This window comes from Scyliorhinus canicula, chromosome 4 (genome assembly GCF_902713615.1).
Source record: "Scyliorhinus canicula chromosome 4, sScyCan1.1, whole genome shotgun sequence".
Classification (NCBI taxonomy): domain Eukaryota; kingdom Metazoa; phylum Chordata; class Chondrichthyes; order Carcharhiniformes; family Scyliorhinidae; genus Scyliorhinus; species Scyliorhinus canicula.
Window position 1 is genome coordinate 100718969 of NC_052149.1, and position 24067 is coordinate 100743035.

The window sequence follows — 24067 nt, forward strand, 5'->3', positions numbered from 1 at the left end:
GAAATGTAATTGAATGGAGGATGCAGAGTATTGCTGTTTGGTGATGATTCTGCAGTGAAGTGTGCCACTATTGGGAAGAATGGGTTCGACAATATAAAAGCATAAGCAGAACAACGTGGATGAAGGCAACAAAGTGCATCAATTCTGCCTCACCTCTGCCCTAAAACTTCACAAAGGTGTGGAAGAAATTTGGTCAGGGTAAGTGTGCATACACGCAACCACATTTCAAATCAGCTGTTTGGCCCAAGCATGACTATTGATCATAAACCTTGGAACAGGATCAATGCATGACCAGGCCTTGGTGACATCGCTCACATTGCTCATTACATGGGTCAAGCATCAGACTACAAGTCCTGTGACATCACAAGATTCCTGGCAACTCAGAAACTCAGTGGGGCAACTATTCTGCTACCTGATTGCAACTGAACTCACAATCCTCCCTCTCACATAATCTGCTCTCTCACCTCTTTTCATATCTGCTAGGAGACTGCACAAAAATGAAAGGCAGAACCTTTGTAGAGACAAGGCTAGAAGTATTAAACCTGTCAACCCTGATTTCATATGAGAGGACTCATGGGATTATTGGCATTGAGTCAATAAAAAGGGCAGGGTGACTGAATTCAGAATGTTCATTTATGGTTCATGGCCTTTGTTTTTTGTTATTGTTGATCTCCTTATTTACTTAACCATTTGGTCTCACCTTTCACTGAGGGATTACTTAAGTTAGGAATGAAACGATATCCCCCAGGTGGGATTCTCTGTTGGCCGACGCTAAAATCGAGAAAGGCAATTGGGCGGAGAATTGGTTTTGCCGCAAAAGTCATTGGAAAATTGGCGTGGGGCGGAGGTGACCCGTCCCACAAGACTGAGGCAGTGTGTAGGCATAGACCGCCTTTGCCACGGCCTGCAAAGCAGCCATCTTGCTACACACCCCGCTGACCATCCACCTTGGCCCATGGTTCTGCCATGGGTGCCCCAACCAGCCACCACCCACTGGCGGAGCATTACGCAGCCTGCCCAAGGGCCACGGCCACAGTAGCCCCTACAGGGGTACCAGGAGGAGAAAGTGGAGCGTACCACTGGAATGGGCAGTGCTAGCCAATGGTACAACTTGCAGCAGGAACGAGCGCCAGGGCCAGAGGCTCCCATGGTGCCTGGCACCTGTGAGGCCAGAGGTGCAGGGGTGGGGGAGGGGAGTGGACATGAGGTGGAAGAGTCCATCCAGCTAACTGGGGCCACCATGTAGCCGTTGGTCCTGGTTGGGCATAGAGGTACGAACCATGCAAACGTGTCGGACACTCACCTGCTGCAGACAATAGATTGTCATTGGTGGCCTTCCTCCTAATACGAGCTGGAGCTGCTCGAGGAGGAGGAAGCAGTAGTAGCGGAGCCTGCCCCAGAGGATGCAGCTGGCCAGGATGGAGAGTCGGCCACCCAAAAGGCCGACGAGGAGGAGGCGGTGCAGGAAGTGGAAAGGAGGCATCATATGAGGCCTCACAGGCACTGGTAGCGCCTGTCATTATGACCTGTAGGACCGGGCATGCCATCAAAGACTCCAGCTGAACACAGAGACAGTGCTAAATATCTGCCATATCATGGCGCACCTAGCAGCACGGGTATATGGGGGAGGACACCCGCTCCTGGTGACCATCAAGGTGACGGTCACCCTGAACCTTTTCGCGCCAGGGTCCTTCCAGGTGTCGAGTGGAGACCTGTCTGTGCTCTCACAGAGCTCGATGCACAGGTGCATCTGTGCCATCAGGGAGGCCCTATATGCCCAGTTGGCACAATAAATCCATTCCAATGTGGACCGACCCCACCAGGATGCCCAGGTAGCAGGGTTCGCCGCCAACGCCGTGAATCTCTGGATCCGGGGGGTGATCAATGGCATGCATGTCATCGAACAAGCACCTGGAGATGACAGAACGGACTTCACAAACCAAAAGGGGTTCCACTCGATGAACGTGCAGCTGGTGTGTGACCATCTGTACCAGATGCCCGGGCAGTGTACATGACACCTTCATCCTGGAACACTTGACGATTCCTCTTCAAGGCAATCCCCGCCCCACCCCCGGCTGGAGGGTTAGCTCCTTGGCATCAGGGGTTATCCGCTGTGGTCATGGCTGATGACACTTATCCGGCAGCCACAGACCGACGTGGAGACCCACTACGATGACATCTCTCCGTGACCTGGAGTGTTATCGAGCGGTGCTTCAGCATCCTGAAGATGCGCTTCAGGTGCCTGGATGCTCTGGAGGTGTCCTCCAGTATATTACTGAGAGAGTCACCTGCATCGTGGCGGCCTGCTGCGACCTCCACAATATCACGCAGCAGAGGGGTGACATGCAAGAGGAGGAGGATGTGAGGAGGGCGCGAATGGGCTGGACATGGGACCTGGGCAGGCACATGTGCGCCAGGGCCAATGCGCACGGGACGTTCTGATTGCCTCCAGGTTCACCAACTAAGGGGGTGATAGGAAGTGGGGGACTGGCTAGGGGCACGGACACTGCATCCCATGCCCACATCCCATCCCCCAACCCCAGCACTCCATCCCACCTGCAACCCCCTTTGTGATATCTACCTACCTGTGGCATGCATGGTCGGCACCACCTCCTCCTGCTGCACACGGTTGGACTCGTCCAACTGCACCTGCAGGTGCTGGATGCTCGCCGACAACTCCTCACGTAGTCCCTGGCTCTGTGACTGCATCTCCTCAATCAATGGGACTGTCCATTCCAGAAACCCAAAACCCATCTGGATGGCAGTTAGTCTCTGGCATCGCCCCCCCCCCCACGACCTTCTGCCCCCTCTAGAGTTCCTATCTCCACCTGATGTACTGGAGCACGTGTGAGGTGTGCTCCAGATAGTCCCCAGGAGACTCTTCACTGACATGCCCAACTGGGCTGAGTGTCTGGGATGGTAGAGAGTGTTGGAGACAGCTGTGATGATGAATCCGTGTCATCCCTGGATTCGAGCTCTGGGGCGTCCTGGAATTCGGGTCGATGGTTTCCGTCCATGTCGTTATCGTCCTAGTCGCTGGTCAGCACCTGGGGTTCTGACTGTGGCTGTGGCTGGGGTCGAGGGAGACCAGAAAGGCATGCCCCATCACCAGCAGCTCTTGCAAGACACATGACAAGACGTATGATTAGACCGCGGGCCAGTGGGAGGTGTGAGAGTGTTGGGTAGGGGAGAGTAGAGGTGATGGTGGTGGTGGAGCGGGGGTGTGGGGTGGTGTGGGTGTGAAGGTGGTGTGGGGTGGTGCGGGGTGTGAGGGTGGTGAGGGGTTGGTGGGGGGAGGGAGTGACACACGTGCCATAGGAAACCGCAACTCAGTGGGGTCTCACTTCCTCACCCGATGTCAATCTCCACCCCGCTGACTACCCATTCTTCGGGCCCCCGACAACATCTAGTGCCTTCTGCTCTGCTGCGGTGAGGGGCTGCAGGTTCAACGGTCCTCCTCGGGCATTCTCCCGCTCCCAGCGGTTATGGGCAGCCTTCTCCTGCTCGGGGGAGGTTGGAAAAACAGAAAACACACAGTATTAGGCAGTCAAACACATGCAGCCCAGGATGTGGGTAGCTGATGGCTTCAGTAGCCAGGGCACCTGGCCATAGCAGCCGGTATGGGTGCCGGCATGTGGTGCAGAGTGGAGGTTCGGCCACCCTCCTGGTTGGGGGGGGGGGGGTGTATGGATGTGCGGGACGGGAGTTGGTGCCAGGGGCACATTGCTGCCTACTCACCCTGGCCGCCCAGAGAAGGTTGTGCAGTTTTTTTCCTGCACTGCTGGCCGGTCTAGACTGTGTTGCCCACGGCGCTGACTGCCTCTGCCACCTGCATCCGGGTCCGGTGAACACCAGCAGCTGCCAACCTCCTTCCTGGCCCAAGATACAGGGTCACCCATCTCTCCTCCACAGCATCCAGGAGGGTTTTGAGCTCAGCGTCCATGGATTTGGGTGCAGCCCTGCTCGCTGCCATCTTGTTGGCTGGGATGGTGTGTGTGGGGAGTGAAGTGTGTATATGCGGCTGGAGCTTGTCAGCCTCCTGAGTGTCAATTGAAAACCCGGCGAATCCCACACTGTTCTAGCCCCTTAACAGTCTTTGAATCGATCCAGGTATGGCGCCAGTTTTGCTGTCGTAGAAGTCCACCGATCCTGCCCCGGTGTCAACGTTTAGTCTCAGGAATGGAGAATTCCGCTGCCCATATTCTAGAGTGCAACGCTGCAATCTCGTGCCATATGGCCAGTCCTGCTCATGTTTCATGAGCTACAAGCAACAGAAAACATGAACTTCCTCTGCTTCCCCCATAAAGTGGAGCCAGTCCTGCCAGGTGTATAACCTCAAGCTGGCATTGTCACCCACCCTTCCAGTGGCAGGCACAAGCACACGTCTATCCTCTCTGGGTGACTCTGGTGGCAGGTTGCAGGAAGACCACTGGATGGAGCACTAAACACAAGAAAAGAAAATGCAAGTGGGTTTACAGGTGATACAACCTGCTGACCAAATGGTCAGTGAAGAGATTCCTTATGCCCAGGGATTTGATCCACACATGGCATGTTTACATTGGGTCATTTGAGATTGCACCATGTCGCCTGTACACCTTATGGGTGTTCAGAGCTCTCCATCTATGCCCAAATATTACATTTAAAGTTATTATCCTTATTTTGCCCCTTATTGTTCCTGTTTTTATTCTGCTTTTTTTTACCGTCCCCAGGGGATTTGTTACCTGCATGAGAGGTTCCCCAAAGTTATCTCCATAGTGGCTGCCTGCTTTCTCAGCTGGTGAGCCAGGAGGCGGCCAGCCTCTTCCCCGTGTTCGTAGAAGGTCCCACTTGTCTGGCAGAGTTGGTGCACTGCTTTCCTGGTGGATAGCAGGTTAACGTCCATCTGCAGCTTTTTCCTCTCCGCCAAAAGCTCCATGGTCGGGGTGTCGGAGTACTTTCTTTCGATCTCCAGAATGGCGTCAATCAGTTGTTGCCTGGCCACCCTTCCTTTCCTATCTCTTCGTGCCTTGTAGGCTATAGTCTCTTCCCTAATCACTGCCTTCAGTGCCTCCCAGAACGTGGAGGGTGAGACCTTCCCCTTTCCCCAAATTTGTAACATACTCGCTTATGCCTTGTGATATTTTCTGTTGGAAGACCTTATCGGTCAGTAGGTCCATGTCCAACCACCAAGTGGGGCATTGGGCACAGCCCAGCTCCAACCTCACATCCATGTAATGTGGAGCGTGGTCGGACATAACTATCACAGAGTATTCCGCTCTTACTATTCCTGGAAGCACTGCTTTCTCCACTGCAAAAAAGTCTGTCCTCAAGTATGCTTTGTGGACCTGCAAAAGGAACGAGAATTCCTTCTCACCGAGGTGTAGGAACCGCCATGGGTCCATCGCCGCTACCTGCTCCATGAATATTCCCAGTTCCCTGTTCATGCCCATCCTTCTCCCCAATCTGGGGTTCGATCGGTCCGTCAGTGGGTCCTATGCACAGTTGAAGTCTCCCCCCCTGCCATTATCAGTCATGTCAATGTCGGGGATTTCTGCCATGGTCTTTTTTATGAACCTTGTGTCGTCCCAGTTGGGTGGGTACACATTTACCAGAACTACCGGTGCCCCGTCGAGGACAACGCTGACCATGGCATACCGCCCCTCTTGGTCTGTAACCGTCATTGGCACCATGAAACTCATCCTCTTACTAATCAATATGGCCACTCCTCTAGCCCTAGTCCCCTAGCATGAATGGTATGTCTGTCCCACCCAGCCCTTTCTTACCTCCAGTCAGTCCTTCTCCCTCAGGTGTGTTTCCAGCAAGAAGACTATGTCGGCTTGCAGGCTTCTTAGGTGGGCGAAGACTCTGGATCTTTTCACTGGGCTGTCAAGTCCCCTGACATTCCAGGTGACTATCCTAGTAGGGGGGTTTTTTGTCCCCCCACTCCTGTGGGATCAACCATGCTTACCTGGTGAACACGGTCCTGCATTCTGGGGTCTCCCTTTGTTAGGGGGCCGTCCAAAACAGCCACAGTCATCGTCCGTGGTTTTCCTTTGATCAGGGACCCTCCAAAGTGGCTGCTTGCGACGCCTTCTTGTTTCCTCAACCTGCTCCTCACTCGCCGAAGCCCGTACGGAGCCCAACTAATTTTTCTTGCTCTGTGCTCTGTTCCTTTTGTGATGTTTTTACCCCCACCCCTCATTCCCCCCCCCCCCCTCCCTCCCCCCCCCCCCCCCCCCCCCCCACAAGGTGGTTCCCTCGTCTCTCCAAGTGTTTTCTCCTTCCCTGTCCCTGTGCCCCCACCCCGAACAGGCACTCTTTCCCGGCGGGGAGACGCGCCGCGGTCCCCCTTGTTGTCTGTCTTCCCTTGCTCAGTATTTCTGCTAGTGTGATGGCTCCCTCTCGATGATGAGGAAGAAACTCTGGATCCGCTAGGGGAACTGCCTAGCCACTCCCGATGATTACTGTCCCAGAACGTGTGGATCCCACTGTTGGTAAACTGGAAGCCTTTGACGCAGGCATGGAAGACTGGAGCCAGTACGTTGAACGCATGAGGTACTTCGTCCAGGCTAAAGGTATTTTTGGGGAAGGCTGTCAGAGAGTCATCCTCCTGACTGCGGGGCCCGACCCTTGGAATTATAAAAAGTCTCACCCACCAGACTCCGAATCGTTTGAAGAGCTGGTTGAGTTGGTAACTGAACATTATGACCCTACACCGTCTGTGACCATGCAGCAGTATAGATTTAATATGGCGGTGCGGTCTCCAGGTGAATCGATCACTGACTTCTTGACCCGCCTTAGGCATCCGGCTGAGCACTGCGAGTTCGGGCTGTCCTTCTCAGAAATGTTGCGGGATAGGTTGGTTTGTGGGGTAAACAACACAGCCACTCAGAGTAAGCTGTTGGCGGATCCTACCTTAGACTTTGATGCACCATCAATTGGACTCGAGTCGTAGCGAAGTTCTAAACAACAGGCTTTAATACGCTAGATGTGAGCCAGGCAGTGGTCATAGAGAGAAAGGCCGACTGCCAGCCAACACGAGCTCTTATACCCCGCCCTGTAGGCGGAGCTACCAACCTCTCAGCCAATCGGCAGGGAGTCACATGACCAGCCACAACCAATTGACAGAGAGGCACATGACTTGCCTGGGCCAATGGGCAGCGAGGCTGCTGTACCAATGGCTGCCTGGTTCTCCGGTAATATGATCTCTCTAGCCATACTACCACATTCACCCCTTGCGGAGAAAGAAGCGGAGGGGGGGGCGGGAAAGGAGTGGCGGGAGAGACGGTGAGGGGGGGGGGGGGCATGGCCCAAAAAACTGGTAGTATGACTAGAGACTTTCTCGGGCAGTACCGAGGTAACTATGGCTGCCCACTGGCCCGTGACGAACGTGCAGGAAAACCATGCTATATACAGTGTACAAGAGAGAGAAAAAACAACAATAACCATAGTAATAATAATAAAAAACATCGGCAAGGAACATGTGCAGAACATGAAAGTCCATAAGGTCCATCACATTGACTCGACCAGCCGGATGGGTGCTTTCGGTGTCCTGCCGGACCTGCGCAGCGGCGCCGGTGACGTAGGAGCGGTGGTCGTCCGTGACTCCGGGAGCTGTGGTCGTGGTCCTGTGTCCGTAACCCTGGTCGGGGTTGGTGGTAGCCGGGCCGGGGGAAGGGGTTGCTGTGCACTGGGTTGCGGGGGCGCTGGGGGTGCCGGGGGTGGTCGGAACTGGGGGGAGGGTGTTGGTATTGGGGGGTGTGGCCGCACTCCGGCGGGTGCCAGGTCCCGAAGGGAGACCGTGTCCTGTCGTCCGTCGGGATACTCCACGTACGCGTACTGCGGGTTCGCATGGAGTAACTGGACTCTGTGAACTAACGGGTCGCACTTGTGCACCCGCACGTGTTTCCGGAGCAGGATGGGCCCGGGGTGGCCAGCCAGGTCGGGAGTGGGGTCCCAGAGGAAGACTTCCTGGAGAAACAAGAAGACGTTTATGAGGTGTTTGATTCGTGGCAGTACAAAGGAGAGACCGAATAGAATGGAGGGCGTCTGGGAGAACCTCTTGCCAGTGGGAGACTGGGAGACACCTGGATCGCAGGGCCAGTAGGACGGTCTTCCAGACCGTACCGTTCTCCCTCTCGACCTGATCGTTACCCCGGGGGTTATAACTGGTCGTCCTGCTAGAGGCGATGCCCCTGCTGAGCAGGAATTGACGCAGTTCGTCACTCATAAAGGAGGACCCCCGGTCGCTGTGGGTGTACGCGGGGTAACCGAACAGGGAGAAAATGGAATGGAGGGCTTTGATGACAGTTGAAGTGGTCATGTCGGGGCAGGGAATGGCAAAAGGGAAGCGGGAGTACTCGTCAATCACATTTTAAAATTATATGTTGCGGTTGTTGGAGGGGAGGGGACACTTGAAGTCCATGCTGAAACATTCAAAGGGGCGGGAAGCCTTTACCAGATGCGTCTGCTCGGGGCACTAAAAGTGCGGTTTGCACTCTGCGCATATGTGGCAATCCCTGGTCACGGTCCTGACCTCCTCAATGGAGTTGGGCAGGTTGCGGGTCTTAATGAAATGAAAGAAGCGGGCTACCCCTGGATGACAGAGGTCCGCGTGGAGGGTGCGGAGGCGGTCAATCTGCGCGCTGGCGCAGGTACCGTGGGACAGGGCATCAGGAGGCTCGTTGATCTTCCCAGGACAATACAAGATATCGTAGTTGTACGTGGACAACTCGATCCGCCACCGCAAGATCTTGTCGTTCTTGATCTTGCCCCTATGTGCATTATCAAACCTAAAGGCCACTGACCGTTGGTCTGTGAGGAGGGTGAACCTCCTGCCGGCCAGATAGTGCCTCCAATGTCGCACAGCTTCTACTATCACCTGTGCCTCCTTTTCCACCGAGGAATGGCGGATTTCGGAAGCGTGGAGGGTCCGGGAGAAAAAGGCCACGGGTCTGCCCGCTTGGTTGGGGGTGGCCGCCAGAGCTACATCAGACGCGTCGCTCTCGACCTGGAATGGGAGGGACTCGTCGACAGCGCGCATCGTGGCCTTCGCAATGTCAGTTTTGATGCGGCTAAAGGCCTGGCGGGCCTCCATCGACAGGGGGGGCGTGTTGGATTGGATGAGAGGGCGGGCTTTGTCGGCGTAGTTAGGGGCCCACTGGGCATTATAAGAAAAGAAGCCCAGACAGCGTTTGAGGGCTTTGAGGGAGTTGGGAAGGGGGAGTTCCATATGGGGGCGCATGCATTCGGGGTCGGGGCCTATCACTCCGTTACGCACTACGTAGCCGAGGATGGCTAGACGGTCGGTGCTAAACACGCACTTATCCTTATTATGCGTGAGGTTAAGGAGTTTTGCGGTTCGGAGGAATTTGCGGAGGTTGGTGTCGTGGTCCTGCTGGTCATGGCCGCAGATGGTGACATTGTCGAGATACGGGGGGGCGGATACGCGTCCAGCTGCGTAAACCTGTTGATAGTCTGACTGTAATCGATGACCATACGGTTTTTCTCCCCAGTCTTAACCACCAGCACTTGTGCTCGCCAGGGACTGTTGCTAGCAGCTATGACCCCTTCCTTCAGGAGCCTTTGGACCACGGACCTGATAAAGGTCCTGGGCACTGTACCGTCTGCTCCTGGTGGCGACGGGTTTGCAATCCGGGGTGAGGTTCGCAAATAACGAAGGGGGGTCGACCTTGAGGGACGCGAGGCTGCAAACAGTAAGGGGGGGAATAGGGCCGCTGAATTTAAAAGTTAGGCTCTGCAGGTTGCACTGAAAATCCAGTCCAAGAAGTGCCGGTTCGCAGAGGCAGGGGAGGACAAGGAATTTATAGTTTTTAAAAACCCTCCCCTGGACCGTGAGGTCCGCCACGCAGCACCCGGTGATTTGGACGGAGTGCGAACCAGATGCCAGAGCGATTTTGTGCTTTATGGGGTGAACAGGGAGTGCGCAGCGTCTCACCGTGTCGGGGTGGACGAAACTCTCTGTGCTCCCAGAGTCAAGTAGGCAGCTCGTTTCGCGACCGTTGAGGTGGATCTGTGTGGTCACCGTGGAAAGCTTGCGGGGCCGTGTCTGGTCCAGTGTCACTGAGGCGTGTCGTGGCAGGAACGTGGATACGTCATCCAGGACGGAGTAATCGCTTGCGGGGTCCTCCGTGCCGATGCAAGATGGCGGTGCCTGTCGACCGCACGTGGTGGGGGATGAACAAGATGGCGGCGCCCTGGGGTCACACGTGGAGTCGGGGGGCCAAAATGGCGGCGCCCAGGGTCCGCAAGTGGCGTCGGGGGCCCAAAATGGCGTGGCGGTGGGGGATGGAGGCAGCGAGGTCCGCGGGCCGCACGGGGCTCTAGAGGAGTGCGGGGGTGGCCCCGCGGTCGCTGTCTGGAATGGCAGCGACCGACTTGGAGAGGCAGACGGCCGCGAAATGGCCCTTTTTGCCGCAGTTCTTGCAGACTGCGGTGCGGGCCGGGCATCGCGGGCAGGGGTGCTTGGCCTGCCTGCAGAAATAGCAGCGGGGGCCCGTGGGCTTGTCTGGGCATCCTGCAGCGCAGTTGTGGGGGTCCGAGTCGGCGGGGGTGAGGGGGCTGTGCCACGCTGCCCAAGGGGCTGCCGCACGGCCGGGAGCATATGCGCACGCGTTGCGGTCAGCGACCTCCAAAGAGGATGCAAGGGTCCGTGCCTCAGTGAGAAGCTGAGAGCGTCCTTCACTAACAGTCTCTGCCGTATTTGGGGTGACTGCATGCCCGTCACAAAGGCATCCCTAATCAAGAGTTCGGTGTGCTCCGCAGCAGTGACCTGCGGGCAGGCGCAGTTTCTCCCCAGGACAACGAGGGCCCGATAGAATTCATCGAGGGACTCACCGGGGAATTGTTGCCTTGTTGCCAGGAGGTGCCGCTCATAGACATGGTTTACTGGCCTGATGAAGTGTCCTTTTAGGAGATCCATGGCGACATCATAATCCAGTTCGTCCTCTATTATTGAGTAAACGGCGGTGCCCACGCACAAGTGGAGGATATGGAGTTTCTGCTCCTTTGTTGGTTGATTTTCTGTAGTAGAGAGGTAGCTGTTGAAGCACGCCAGGCAATGTTTAAAAGTTGCTGACGCGTTTGCAGCATGCGGGCTGATCTGGAGGCATTCTGGCTTAATCCGTAGTTCCATTTTCAAAGTCTAGCGTATTAAATTGATGCACCATCAATTGGACTCGAGTTGCAGTGAAGTTCCAAACAACAGGCTTTAATACGCTAGATGTGAGCCAGGCAGTGGTCGTACAGGGAAAGGCCGACTGCCAGCCAACACGAGCTCTTATACCCCACCCTGTAGGCGGAGCTACCAACCTCTCAGCCAATCGACGGGGAGTCACATGTCCAACAACAACCAATTGGCACAGAGGCACATGACTTGCCTGGGCCAATGGGCAGCAAGGCTGCTGTACCAATGGCAGCCTGGTCCTCCGGTAATATGATCTCTCTAGCCATACTACCACAGACTTAAAATGGGCCATCGAGCTATCACTGTCCTGTGAGCACACAGAGAATCCATGGACTATTGCGTCCATAGCTTGGCTCGCCATTCATTTCGAACTCCCGCTACATCACATGGCAATATCGGTAAGGCCAGATCACCTCCCAATGAGCAACCCCAGAGGCAATTTCACTGCCAGCCAAGCACTTGGGAGCCACTGCAGACCTACGGACTACCTCCCCCGAGGACGAAGGGGAGAGTCGGCCACATTGCCAACTGAGTGGCCGGAGGACACAAGATGGCCAGGGCCACAAAGCTTGGCGAAGAGAATGCCGTCCAAGACAGCGGCCGAGATCATCACAAGCTAGGGCCTTGGACGCGGTGCCCCCCCGGAAGACAAGGACTGTTTGATGCAGCTGAACTGCATCATGGCCCTGAAAGTAACAAAGATCTGGGTCACTTTATAAGTAAATGGTCACCCTGTAGTGATGGAAATGGACACTGGAGCTGCCGTCGCCAATGTGGACCATCAGATGTTTTGACGCCTTCGCGCAGGGATCATGCAACAGACGTTACACGACACCAAGGTGAGTTTGGCAACCTTTACCGGCGAGCCATTGAACATCGTAGGGACCACGGGAGCTCCAGTAACACACAGGCACCAATTGGTCCGTCCACCCTTGGTTGTGATACGGGGACCGGGGACCAATTTGCTGGGACGTAACTGGTTGCAAGTCCTCCATTTCACCTGGCAACAGGCTTTGCAGATGGACACCAGGAATCTGTACAACGAATGGTCAAATACCCCCAAGTGTTCCAGGAGTCTCTGGGCAGTATAAAAGGAATCAAGGCCCGTATCTATGTGGATCCTGATGCTCAGCCACAGTACTTTAGAGTGGCGAGGCCTATCACCTCCATATTGCTTGTCAAGTTCGACGTGGAACTTCAGCGTCTGAAGCATCTGGGGATTACATGTCCTGTACAATTTGTGGAATGGGCCGCACCCATGGTGCCGGTAATGAAGTCTGACAAATCTGTCCAATTCTTCAGCTATTACAAGTTCATGGCAAACAGAGTTTCACACCTGGACCGGTACCCAGTGCCTAGTTGGAAGATTTGTACGCAAAACAAGCTGGATGGTGTTCTTTTATGAAACTTGACATGAGCCACAACTATCTACAGGTGGAGCTAGATCCAGTGTCCAGAAAATGTGTGACCATAAACACCCAAAGGGGATTGTTTGAATACACCCGCCCCCTTACGGAGTCTCATCCGCCCCAGTGATTTTCCACCATGTGATGCAAAATAACCTGCAGGGTCTGCCATAGGTAGCTGCCTATCTAGACGATGTGCTCATCACGGGCACCACGGGAAAGGAGGATATGGACAACCTGCAAGGAGTGCACAGGCAGTCTTCCCAAGTGGACGCCCAGCTAAAGAGGAGCAAGTGTTTGTTCCCTGATGATCCCTGGAATGAAGAACCTGTCGTATGAGGAACGCTTGAGGACTCTGGGTCTGTACTCGGAGTTTAGAAGGATGAGGGGGGATCTTATTGAAACTTAGAAGATACTGCGAGGCCTGGAGAGAGTGGGCGTGGAGAGGATGTTTCCGCTTGTAGGAAAAACTAGAACCAGAGGACACCATCTCAGACTAAAGGGACAATCCTGTAAAACAGAGATGAGGAGGAATTTCTTCAGCCAGAAGGTGGTGAATCTGTGGAACTCTTTGCCGCAGAAGGCTGTGGAGGCCAATTCACTGAGTGTCTTTAAGACAGAGATAGATAGGTTAATGATTAATAAGGGGATCAGAGGTTATGGGGAGAAGGCAGGAGAATGGGGATGAGAAAAATATCAGCCATGATTGAGTGGCGGAGCAGACTCAATGGGTCAAGTGGCCTAATTCTGCTCCTATGTCTTGTGGTCTTATGGTGTTCACAGGGGGGACAGGGATGGTCTACACCCAATGGAAGATAAGGATTGGACAATAATAGGGACCCCAACACCGAACAAAACCACTGAACTCCAGTCGTTCCTAAGCCTGGTAAATTATTATGGAAAGTTCATTGTCAACCTGGCTACTTTATTGGCTGCACTGCACATACTGTTGAAGAAGAACCAGAAGTGGGTCTGGGATGCCTCACACGACAAAGCATTAGCTGGAGTAAAAGAGCGTCTATCGTCCACATAGCTCCTCACTCGCTGTGATCCAGCTCAACCTCTGATCCTGACATGTGATGCCTCTCCCTATGGCATTCGGGTGGTGCGAGCCTCATTTGGGATGACGACAGCATGAAACACCCCATCTCTTTCACTTCGAGGACCCTGGTGGATGCTGAGCGACGGTATGCTCAAATTGAGCAGGAGGGCTTGGCGGTAATATTTGGAGTCAAGAAATTCCACCAATATGGTTATGGAAGGCAGTTCTCTATTTTGACTGAACACAAGCCCCAGCTTGGCCTTTTTAGGGCGATAAGGCACAGAAGTCATTGACGGCTGAAGTGGAATTTTCAGACCTTTAGTGGGGGGAAGGACCAAGAAGAAACCATTGTTGATCTCCCATGGGGCTCACGGAGCATGAGTTTCCCAGGTAGGGGGCAGAGGTCACCCAGCTGGAACTCATTAAAGACTACACATAAAAGTCGACCCATGCAGTTGTTTGTTGTCCCAACAAGGACTAGACTGGGAGAGAGTTACTGCCGTGGGCAGAGTCTTGTACATAGTTCAATAAATCCTTGCTCCACTACCACTAGCTTCCTCAAGTTACGAAACCGCCCCACTGCTGGGAAAGTCAGCACAAAATTTGGTCCTATTCCAGTGGGCTACATCAAAGTTATTTAACAGCACCCATCCCTATCTGGAGATGATGCCCTTCGACTGACGCCTGGCTGGCCATTCTGCTTGGCCAGCTGCTTTCATGTCCCGGCAACACCACCGGGAGCGGTGACCACTGCTGGGTCTGCACCCGGCTCTGAAGAAGAGCCAGGAACTGAATGACGGGTCTGTTGGGGCAGTTCTCAGCAGGACAGGATCTGAGGATCTGGGGGTAGTGGGTAGGGACGGGAGTACACAGGTAAGTGGGGGAGGGGGCACCCATGAAGGTCAGGAGGAGTGGACTGCCCTCCAATCATAAGAGAGAGCCTGTGAAGGAGGCACCCACCTCCCCGAGTAGGCTTACCTAATGGGCTTCCCAACTGATCCTGACCTCATCCCACCTGCTGGAAAATTATAGCCGGGTGTGAACTGGTTCTTAACTTGCCATTAATTAGGCACAATTACCACCCGAGGCCCTGCCCACCATCCATTAAAGGGGATTTTCCCAACCACCCCCACCTCCTTCGGCAGCAGAGGCAGCTCTCATTGGCTGTCAGTAAGATCTACCAGTCCCACTGATGTCTACGACGGTTTGAGTGGCTCGCCAATCCCTCCAACGAGGAACCCACCATGGGTGGGAGGGGGCATTGCCATCAGCAGGTCCCACAGGAACAGCTGGAAAATCCAAAAACCCTGCCCTTTAAATATTGGTCAAGTTGGGAGTGGGTGGGTAGGCATCGGGAAAGATATAAAAGTTTACAGGTCACACCCTGCCTGAAAACCCACCTGCAATGGACCACAACATTCTGCCCCAATAGATGAATACAGAATCAACTACTTCAGAAGAGAAGATCATTTGGCAGCAAAGAAAATCAATCTATTGGTAACAATATTGAAAACCTGCAAGCAGCCAGAAACTTGTTACATTTTGAACTGACAGAAATTAAAGGGATTCAACACTTTGAAGGTCAGCAGCCATGTGACAAACATAGATGAACGGAAGTTTGATTTTCTTTTTAATGCGTACGACTAAAAGCTTCAGTTTGACTCTCTTTCTATATATTATTCAACAAATATGGAGAATACCGCAGCTGAAAAGCCCAGAGAGAAGAGGAATATGCTTCAATAAGTATCATCACCTATTTGAAATTAAGCCTGAGGGATAGCACAGAAAGAGGTGACAGAAAATTAAAACTTCAAAGCATGCTTTCAAGATTTTTAAAAAGTCTCTTGTGTTCTCATTCCCAGACATTTTATTGAACCGCTTTGAGATCCCTTTTTGACTATGTCACTGCTGTTGGCATGAGTTTATACGAGCATGAGACTTTCCCAACTGAATATCAAGCTGAGATATTTTATGAGTGCTTTATTCTTTCATGGGATATGGGTGTCACTGTCTTCTTCCCTTTTGGAGTCATATTGGACTCAAAAGGTTAGCTTGGTTTCTCTCTCCACAGACACTACCAGACCTGCTGAGTATTTCCAGTACTTTCTGTATATATGATGCAGTGTCTTATTGCTGATGGCTTGATTTCCATTGCAGCTCAAATAAGCCCAATGTCAGAGTACCAGAGTGGATAGCCAGACCAAGGTCATGTGACTCAAGCTCGGTAAGTCAGAGGGTTTGTATCATGGGCTGAGGATGTCAGTGCTCAAAGGGGTTTGCAGGCTCTCACAGAAATCCAGCAATCTGTCCTCAAACAGATTATTAGCTTTGCTGAAGCATTTGCCCCATGGGTGTGGCAGGGTCTCCATGGAGCTCTCTCTCTAAGGATGAGAGCTTTTGTGCTCCTACTGCCACTCCACCAGTGCCCTTGCTGTTACCTCGCAGCCAGCCGGCCCATGCCAATGCGGTTGAGACACAGCCAGGCCCTCAAGGCCCAGAGCTGCTTGAGGTCGCCCTACAAGACCACCCGCAGCCTCTCCCACTGAAATCCAGTAGTTTTCAATCAGCCATGCTGCCGGTACTGGGGGAACAATGTGGAGGAGCAGGCAAAGGCACCTGTAAGACAGCTATTAGCGAATGCACAAGGTGAAGTAGTTGAGTATTGAATGCATTATTGTGCTCCGTGGGTTAGTTGTGGTGATTCATTTCAGAATTTGGGCCAAGTGGATTCTGTGATGGAACATAGCAGGTCGATTGAAAGGTGAGGGAATGTGGAGTGGAGGTGATCGGGGATTTGTTCAGGGGAGTTGGAGTCTCACAAGACAGTCACCCTTAATGGAGTAATGATGTCCCAGATACCTCCTCTCTTGCACCTACTCTCAGTTCTTTCTCCTCCTCCATTTTCTGAGGTGGTCACTGAAGGGACTCGTGACTGTTGTGTTATGTTACTTATAAGCTGCTACTTGATGTAGGCTTTGCTGAAGGATGCTCCAGACATTGAGATAAGTTCAACGTATTTATTGAGCGATTAGCAATGCTCCTAAATGAGTCGACACTCTGCTAATCTGACTCTAGTAACACAGTCTACTCTGCTAACTACTGTATACAAGTTTGCTCTGGACCACGTGCTAGGGTGTGATGTTGCTGTTAATCAACCCTGTCTTGCTCTCTAGGTTTCTGCCGGTGGAAGAGGCAGAGCCTGTCTAGCTTGTCCTTTTTGCAGTAGTCGTGTAGTGCCCCCTTGTGGTAATGCCACCTCTGGGTGTCCTGATTACCCATTGGTTGTGTCCTGTTCTGATGACCCATTGGTTGTGTGTCTGCATATCATATCATCGCCCCTTTTTAAAAAATATACATGTGTATATGCCTGTCTAATGTGACAACGGGAGCTATGGCTGTCAGTGTTAAGAATGACTGGATACAGTGGACATAAAAAAAACAAATGTTCATAAGTCCAGTCTCTGGGGTTTCCGTCTGATCCTCGATGATTGCCGGAGAGCTGATGGAGGGGATGCCGGTGTCTTGATAGGTGTGGGGAGGCACGACTGGTGGACTTGCGGTTTGTGGTGTCTGGAGGTGGCACTTCAACAGGTGGAAGTGGAGGGGTAATTGGTTGTGGGCGTATGATTTTTCGCAGTGCCCTTCGATTTCTGCGAACAAAGGTGCCGTCAGACATTTTTAGCACATAGGACCTGGGTACGGCCTGCTGAACGATGACAGCCAGGGCAGACCACCCACCATCAGAAGTCTTGATCCTGACAGTGTCTGCTGGGGATAGCATGTCCAGATCAGTGGCATGTGCGTCATAGTTTGATTTCTGACTGTTGCGAAGCTGTTGCATCTTTTGTAGTACCGGTCGGTGATCTGGGTTGGGCAGGTGTAGGGCTGGAATTGTCGTTCGCAGGTCCCTGTTCATCAGCAGTTGAACTGGTGACATTTCAGTTGACAAGGGACGCTAGTAGTGCAAGGTATATGTCGGAGGCGGAGTCCGCGGCCTTGAGGATGACTTGCTTGACAATGTGCACCCCCGTTTCAACTTTGCCGTTGGGCTGCAGGTAGTGCGGACTGGAGGTGATGTGTCTGAAGTTGTAGCTCTTAGCAAACGTGGGCCATTCTCGACTGTGGAAACAGGGGCCATTCGGGATGCCATGCCATGAGAATATCTCTTTGCACGCTTTGCAGGTCCTTGCGGTGAGGTCGGACAGCTTCAGCACCTCCGGATAGTTCAAAAAGTAATCAATGAGTAGGATGTAGTCGCGACTATTCACGTGCAATAGGTCAATACTGACCTTGGACCATGGAGAGGTTTCCAGGTCGTGTTGTTGGAGCGTGTCCTTGCTCAGTGCTGGTTGGAACCTCTGACATGTTTCGCAGTCCAGGACCATGTCCGTGATGTCCTGGTTGATGCCGGACCAGTAGACAGCTTGCCGGGCCCTACGTCTGCACTTTTCTATGCCCAGGTGTCCCTCATGAATCTGCCACAGCACCATGCTCTGGAGATGTAGTGGGATGACTATCCTGTCCAGCTTGAGCAGGATGCCGTCGATCAGCGTTAGGTCATCCTTGACGTTGTAGAATTGAGGGCATTGCCCTTTCTGCCACCCATTGTTGAGGTTGTGGATGACTCGCTGCAACAGGGGGTCTTTGGCCGTCTCTTCTCGGATGAGAACGAGCTTTATGTAAGCACAGGGAGGGTGCTTGCGCACATTTGCACCTGCGATTCAATGTGCTGGATGATCTCCAGTGGTTCACTGGGTGAGTTGACGGAGCGGGACAATGCATCGGCGATGATGAGCTCCTTGCCAGGCGTGTACACCAAATTGAAATCATACCTCCGGAGTTTGAGCAGAATCCTCTGCAATCGAGGCGTCATGTCGTTCAGGTCCTTTTGGATGATGTGGACCAGAGGCCTATGACCCGTCTCAACAGTAAATGTTGGCAGGCCGTAGACGTAGTCATGGAATTTGAGGATGCCGGTGAGAAGACCTAAACACTCCTGTTCAATCTGTGCGTATCTGGTCTCAGTCAGTGTCATTGCCCGTGACACTTATGCTACTGGTACCCAGGATGATGTGTCGTTTTTTTTGTAGCAGCACCGCCCCAATTCCACACTGACTCGCATCGGTCGATATCTTAGTTTCCCGGTCTGGGTCAAAGAATGCAAGGACGGGTGCAGGAGTGAGCTTGGCCTTCAGCTCCAGCCACTCTGTCTGGTGTTCCGTCTTCCACTCGAAGGCGGTTGATTTCTTGATCAGTTTTTGGAGGGCCGTTGTTTGTGTGGCAAAATTCGGGATGAATTTGCATGGAAAGTTTACCACTCCAAGTAAGCGCAGTACTGCTTTCTTGTCCTCGGGGACTTTCATTGCCTCGATGGCTTTTATTTTGTCCGTGTCTGGGCGTACACCGTATTTCGATGTCTGATCACCCAGGAACTTCAGCGTGGATGTCCCAAAGCAGCACTTGGCTTTGTTTAGCTTGAGGCCATGTTCATGTATGCGTCGGAATACCCATTTTAGACGCTACACATGTCCCTCCGGAGTTGAAGACCAGATTATGATATTGTCAACGTAGACACAAACTCCTTCTATTCCTTCCATCATCTGTTCTATGATATGATGGAATATCTCTGATGCCGAGATGATGCCAAATGGCATTCGGTTGTGGCAGAATCTGCCAAAAGACGTGTTGAAGGTGCAGAGCCTTCTGCTGGATTCTTCAAGTTGAATTTGCCAAAATCCTTGGGACGCGTCCAGTTTTGTGAAGAAGCAGGTGTGCCATCTCGCTCGTGATTTCTTCCCTTTTTGGGATTGGGTAATGTTCCTGCATAATGTTTTTGATTAGATCCTTGGGGTCAATGCAGATGCATAGGTCCCCGAAGGTTTTTTTACGCACACCATCGAGCTGACCCAGTCGGTTGGTACAGTGACCTTAGAAATGATGCCTTTCTTTTGTAGGCTTGTGAGCTCTGCTTTCAGTCGCTCCCTCAGTAGAGCAGGGACTCTTCGTGGTGCGTGGACCACTGGCTTGGCATCAGGCCGCAGTAGCATCTTGTACTCGTACGGTAGCGTGCCCATCCCACTAAATACATCTGGGTACTGGGCCAGGATGTCGTCGATGCTGGCTTGAAGATCCGGATGAGATGGCGTCATGGTGTAGACCCTTTGGATGAGGTTCAGTTGCTTGCAGACGTGCGCACCTAGCAGGGACACCCTGAACAATCGCGAAGCGTAGGCTTGTCTCTATGTGTCAGTTGGACAGATGGTAGGAGCCCAGTGCCTTAATTGCGTTGCCATTGTAGTCCTGGAGATTTCAGGTAGCTGGAAGGATTTTGGGGGCCTTCTTGATTCTCGTGAAGTCCAACTGCGAGATCAGGTTGGCGGAGGCACCTGTGTCCAGTTTGAAGTGGATGGGGCATTGGTTGATATCCATCACTACGTTCCATTCGTCCTCGGAATCCACGGCAAGGATTGACGGGACTTGCGATGTGCCCGGTGTGGCGTATTCGCACTTCGTGATGATGCCTATTCGGTATGTGTTATCCAGGTAGTCATCATCTGGATCTGGAGCACTACCTTGATCAGAGTCATGCGTTCGGTGTTGCATACTTCTGATGCGATCCTGCCTGGTCGCTGACTCCTGACTTATGGTGCAGACCTGCACAGGGCAGCATAGTGATTAAGTTTCCCACAGTGTAAACAGCGTTTGTATCTTGCAGGGCATTTTTTTCTAAAGTGGGCGGTGCCACAGTTTGCACACGTCATGACGTCCCGCTCAGTGCGTCGTTGCGCATACGTGGTGCGGTTCTCAGCCCTTTGCACCTGCGCAGTGCGGTTCTTGGCCGCATCGTATTCCAGGTCGTATTGCGCATTCGCCGGGCCCCGAGAGGAGCACGCAAAATGGCTGCCATCGGAGATGTGGAGGCGCTGCATCCGGGAGATGGCCTGAACACTCTCCACCTCATGGAAGGCTTGTTTTTCACTCTCAGCACTTTTGTATTGTGAGTAGTAATTTTTTGAATGCTCATTCACAGTGCACATTTCAACAGCGACTTTTAAGGTCATGTGCTTGATTTTTAGTAATTGCTCTCGCAGAGGATCAGAGTGGACTCCAAAAACAATTTGAAAATGAAAAATGAAAATCGCTTATTGTCATGAGTAGGCTTCAATGAAGTTACTGTGAAAAGCCCCTAGTCGCCACATTCCGGCGCCTGTTCGGGGAGGCTGATCATGGAGTCAGTTATGTCACCGAAGTTGCAGGATTGCACCAGCAGTCTAAGGTTAGTTAGATAACTATTGAAGGATTCATCTTTACCTTGCATCCTCTGCTTAAAGATGTTGAGCTCAAATATTTTGTTTGTGTCCACCTCGCAGTGGCTGTTGAATTTTTCCAGGATGGCTTGGTATTTTGGTTTGTCCTGCCCTTCTGTGTATTGAAACGAGTTGAAGATCTCTCTCGCATGGTCACCCGCAGCGGTCAGTCGAAGAGCTATCGTCCGAGCATCAGTCATGACATTTAGGTCGGATGCGTCCACGTATAGTTGGAATTTTTGTTTGAACGAATGCCAATTAGCACTAAGATTACCGGTGGTCCTGAGTTGATGAGGAGCCTGAATCTTGTCCATCGTGCCTGGATTCAGTAGCTGGTTGTCTCTGACCTTACTGAGTTCAACTAGGGAGTTTGAGCAGTCACTCCTGTACCATGTTGTGTTATGTTACTAGCTGCTACTCGATGTAGGCTTTGCTGAAGGATGCTCCAGACTCTGAAATAAGTTCAACGTATTTATTGAGCGATTAACAATGCTCCTAAATGAGTTTGACACTCTGCTAATCTGACTCTAGTAACTCAGTCTACTCTGCTAACTATACAAGTTTGCTCTAGATCATGTGCGAGGGTGTGATGTTGCTGTTAATCAACCCTGTCTTGCTTTCTAGGTTTCTGCCGATGGAAGAGGCAGAGCCTGTCTGCCTTGTCCTTTTTATAGTGGTCGCGTAGTGCCCCCTTGTGGTAATGCCACCTCTGGGTGTCCTGATTACCCATTGGTTATATCCTCTTCTGATGATCCATTGGTTGCGTGTCTGCATATAATGACAGTGACGAGGGCTGCACCCTCATGATTTCCGGGTTATGGAGAATGCAGCCTGAATTTCAAGCTTCTGTGTGGAATGGATGCCACCCCCTCCCCTGCGTGGCCCAGCTAGTGTAACTATTGTTTCAGGATGCTGAATGTGTGCTCCATGACATTCTTTTTGTAGGGTGGCTGACTTTGTACAAGCCCTTTCCATGAGTGACTTGGCTGCAGAATCAGCAACAAGTACGATGGTCAATGAGATACCAGCCTCTGCTTCCTTGTGGTCGCTTGAAGAGGGCAGAAATAACTGACTGGCGCAAGATGAAAACATTATGGCTGCTGCCAGTACAGCGGGAATTTATCAACATGGTGGACAGTGTGTGGCCACACCACTTGCATGTTCCGGAAGTAGAACCCTATGCAGTTGCAGTACATGCCCCCATTGAGATGTGGGTACCCTAGTACGGCCATGTGCTCACTCCTCCTACTCCCTTTTTGCTGAAAAAGAAGACATTGCAGTCCCTTCTCCTGATGTACAGGATCTCAGAGACCTCCTGCATGCTTCATTGCCCAACATACTGAGAAATGGTGGCAATGTCACCAGCTCCACAATGGAAGGATCCGCTGGTCCAGAGAATGATGGCCACTGGCAATGCTGCCCTGGCAATGCTTTGAGTTTGCAAGATTGGTTTGCAGAGGTGGTTCAGTTCAATGACCACTTCCTTGGTGCAGCGTCGTTACTGGTTGAAGTGGAGTTCGGAGTAATGCTCCCCGAAGAATTGAGCTCTACTGAGAGCTCTCCGATGTGCGAGCAGGCTCGTCTCTCATGTGCCTGCTCCTTCAACACAGTGCAAAGCATTCAGGGAATTTATGCTGGAACTGAATAAAACGTTGGTTAGGCCACAGGTAGAGTATTGTGTGCAGTTCTGGTATCCACTTTATAGGAGGGAAGTTATAGCACTGAAAAGGGTGATGAGGAGATTTACCAGGATGTTGCCTGGGCTGCAGGCTTTTAGTTATGAAGAGAGATTGGATAGACTGGGGTTGTTGTCCTTGGAGCAGAGGAGACTGAGGGGGGACATGATTGAGATGTATAAAATGATGAGGGGCATTGATAGAATAGACAGGAACAAACTTTTCCCCTTGGTGGAGAGATCAATGACCAGGGGGCATAGATTTGAGGTAAGGGGCAGGAGGTTTAGAGGGGATGTAAGGATAAACTCTTTTTTTCCCAGAGGATGGTGGGAGCCCGGAATTCAGTGTCTGAAAGGGTGGTGGAGGCAGAGTCCCTCATAACATTTAGGAATTATTTAGATGTTCACTTAAAATGCCAGGGCATACAAGGCTGTGGACCAAGTTCTGGAAAATGGGATTAGAAGTTTTTGACCAGCGCAGACACAATGGGGCAAAGGACGTTTTCTGAGCTGTCGACCTCTATGACTCTATGACCGGAATTCTCTGACGTTGCCCGCGGCTGAAATGCTCTGATCCTGCTGCGGTTAATGCCGTTTTGGCAGTGCGTCAAATTCTCTGTTCTTGCTGGCAGTAGTGGCGGGGTAAAACCCGGACTATGACTCAAGCAGCTGAATTTACGTGGCCAAGGTGTGGTTCATGTGGATAAGATAGGATGGGATAGGACAGGGCAGGATAGGATATTTTGGACCGGATGGGATGGGACAGGACAGGATAGGATAGGATAGGACGGGACCGGACAGGATAAGATAGGATAGGATAGGATCGGATTGGATGGGATAGGATATGAATGTCAAAGGGACATGAATACTAGAATAAAATGATGTTCGCAGTCAGGATGCTTTAAACAAGTTGCCAGCTCGTGCGATAAGCACATTCGCTGTAAACCTTTGAAAGCAAGTCGGACAAATTCCAAGATCTGGCGGTTATCACAGAGTATAAAAGGTAAATGAAGTAATGGGTGATGCGTCTCTTGGTCTCTATGGTCTACTACAAATCTTTCTTGTTTGTGTTTCCCTGAATTGGTCCCGGGATTTCCCCTATCAGCCCCTCGCTGCTCTTGAGGCTGCAGTATGCTTGATGGTCCAGCTGGACTTTTCCTTGTCATTTTCATATGTTAGTGTTAAATATCATTCTGGAACACACACGGTGCCTGTTGCTGATTTCTATCTGTTCTCAGGAACTGCCAAAAGTCCTCATAATGAAGCATCATAAACAATCAGCTCAAATTCCAATTCAAGAGGTGTGCATGGCTAAATGCTAAAAACTGGGAACAAAGCATTTACATTTGTGGCTGAGGAATGAGCATTGGCCTGGACATGTGAAATGAAATGAAAACCACTTATTGTCACAAGTAGGTTTCAAATGAAGTTAATGTGGAAAGCCCCTAGTCG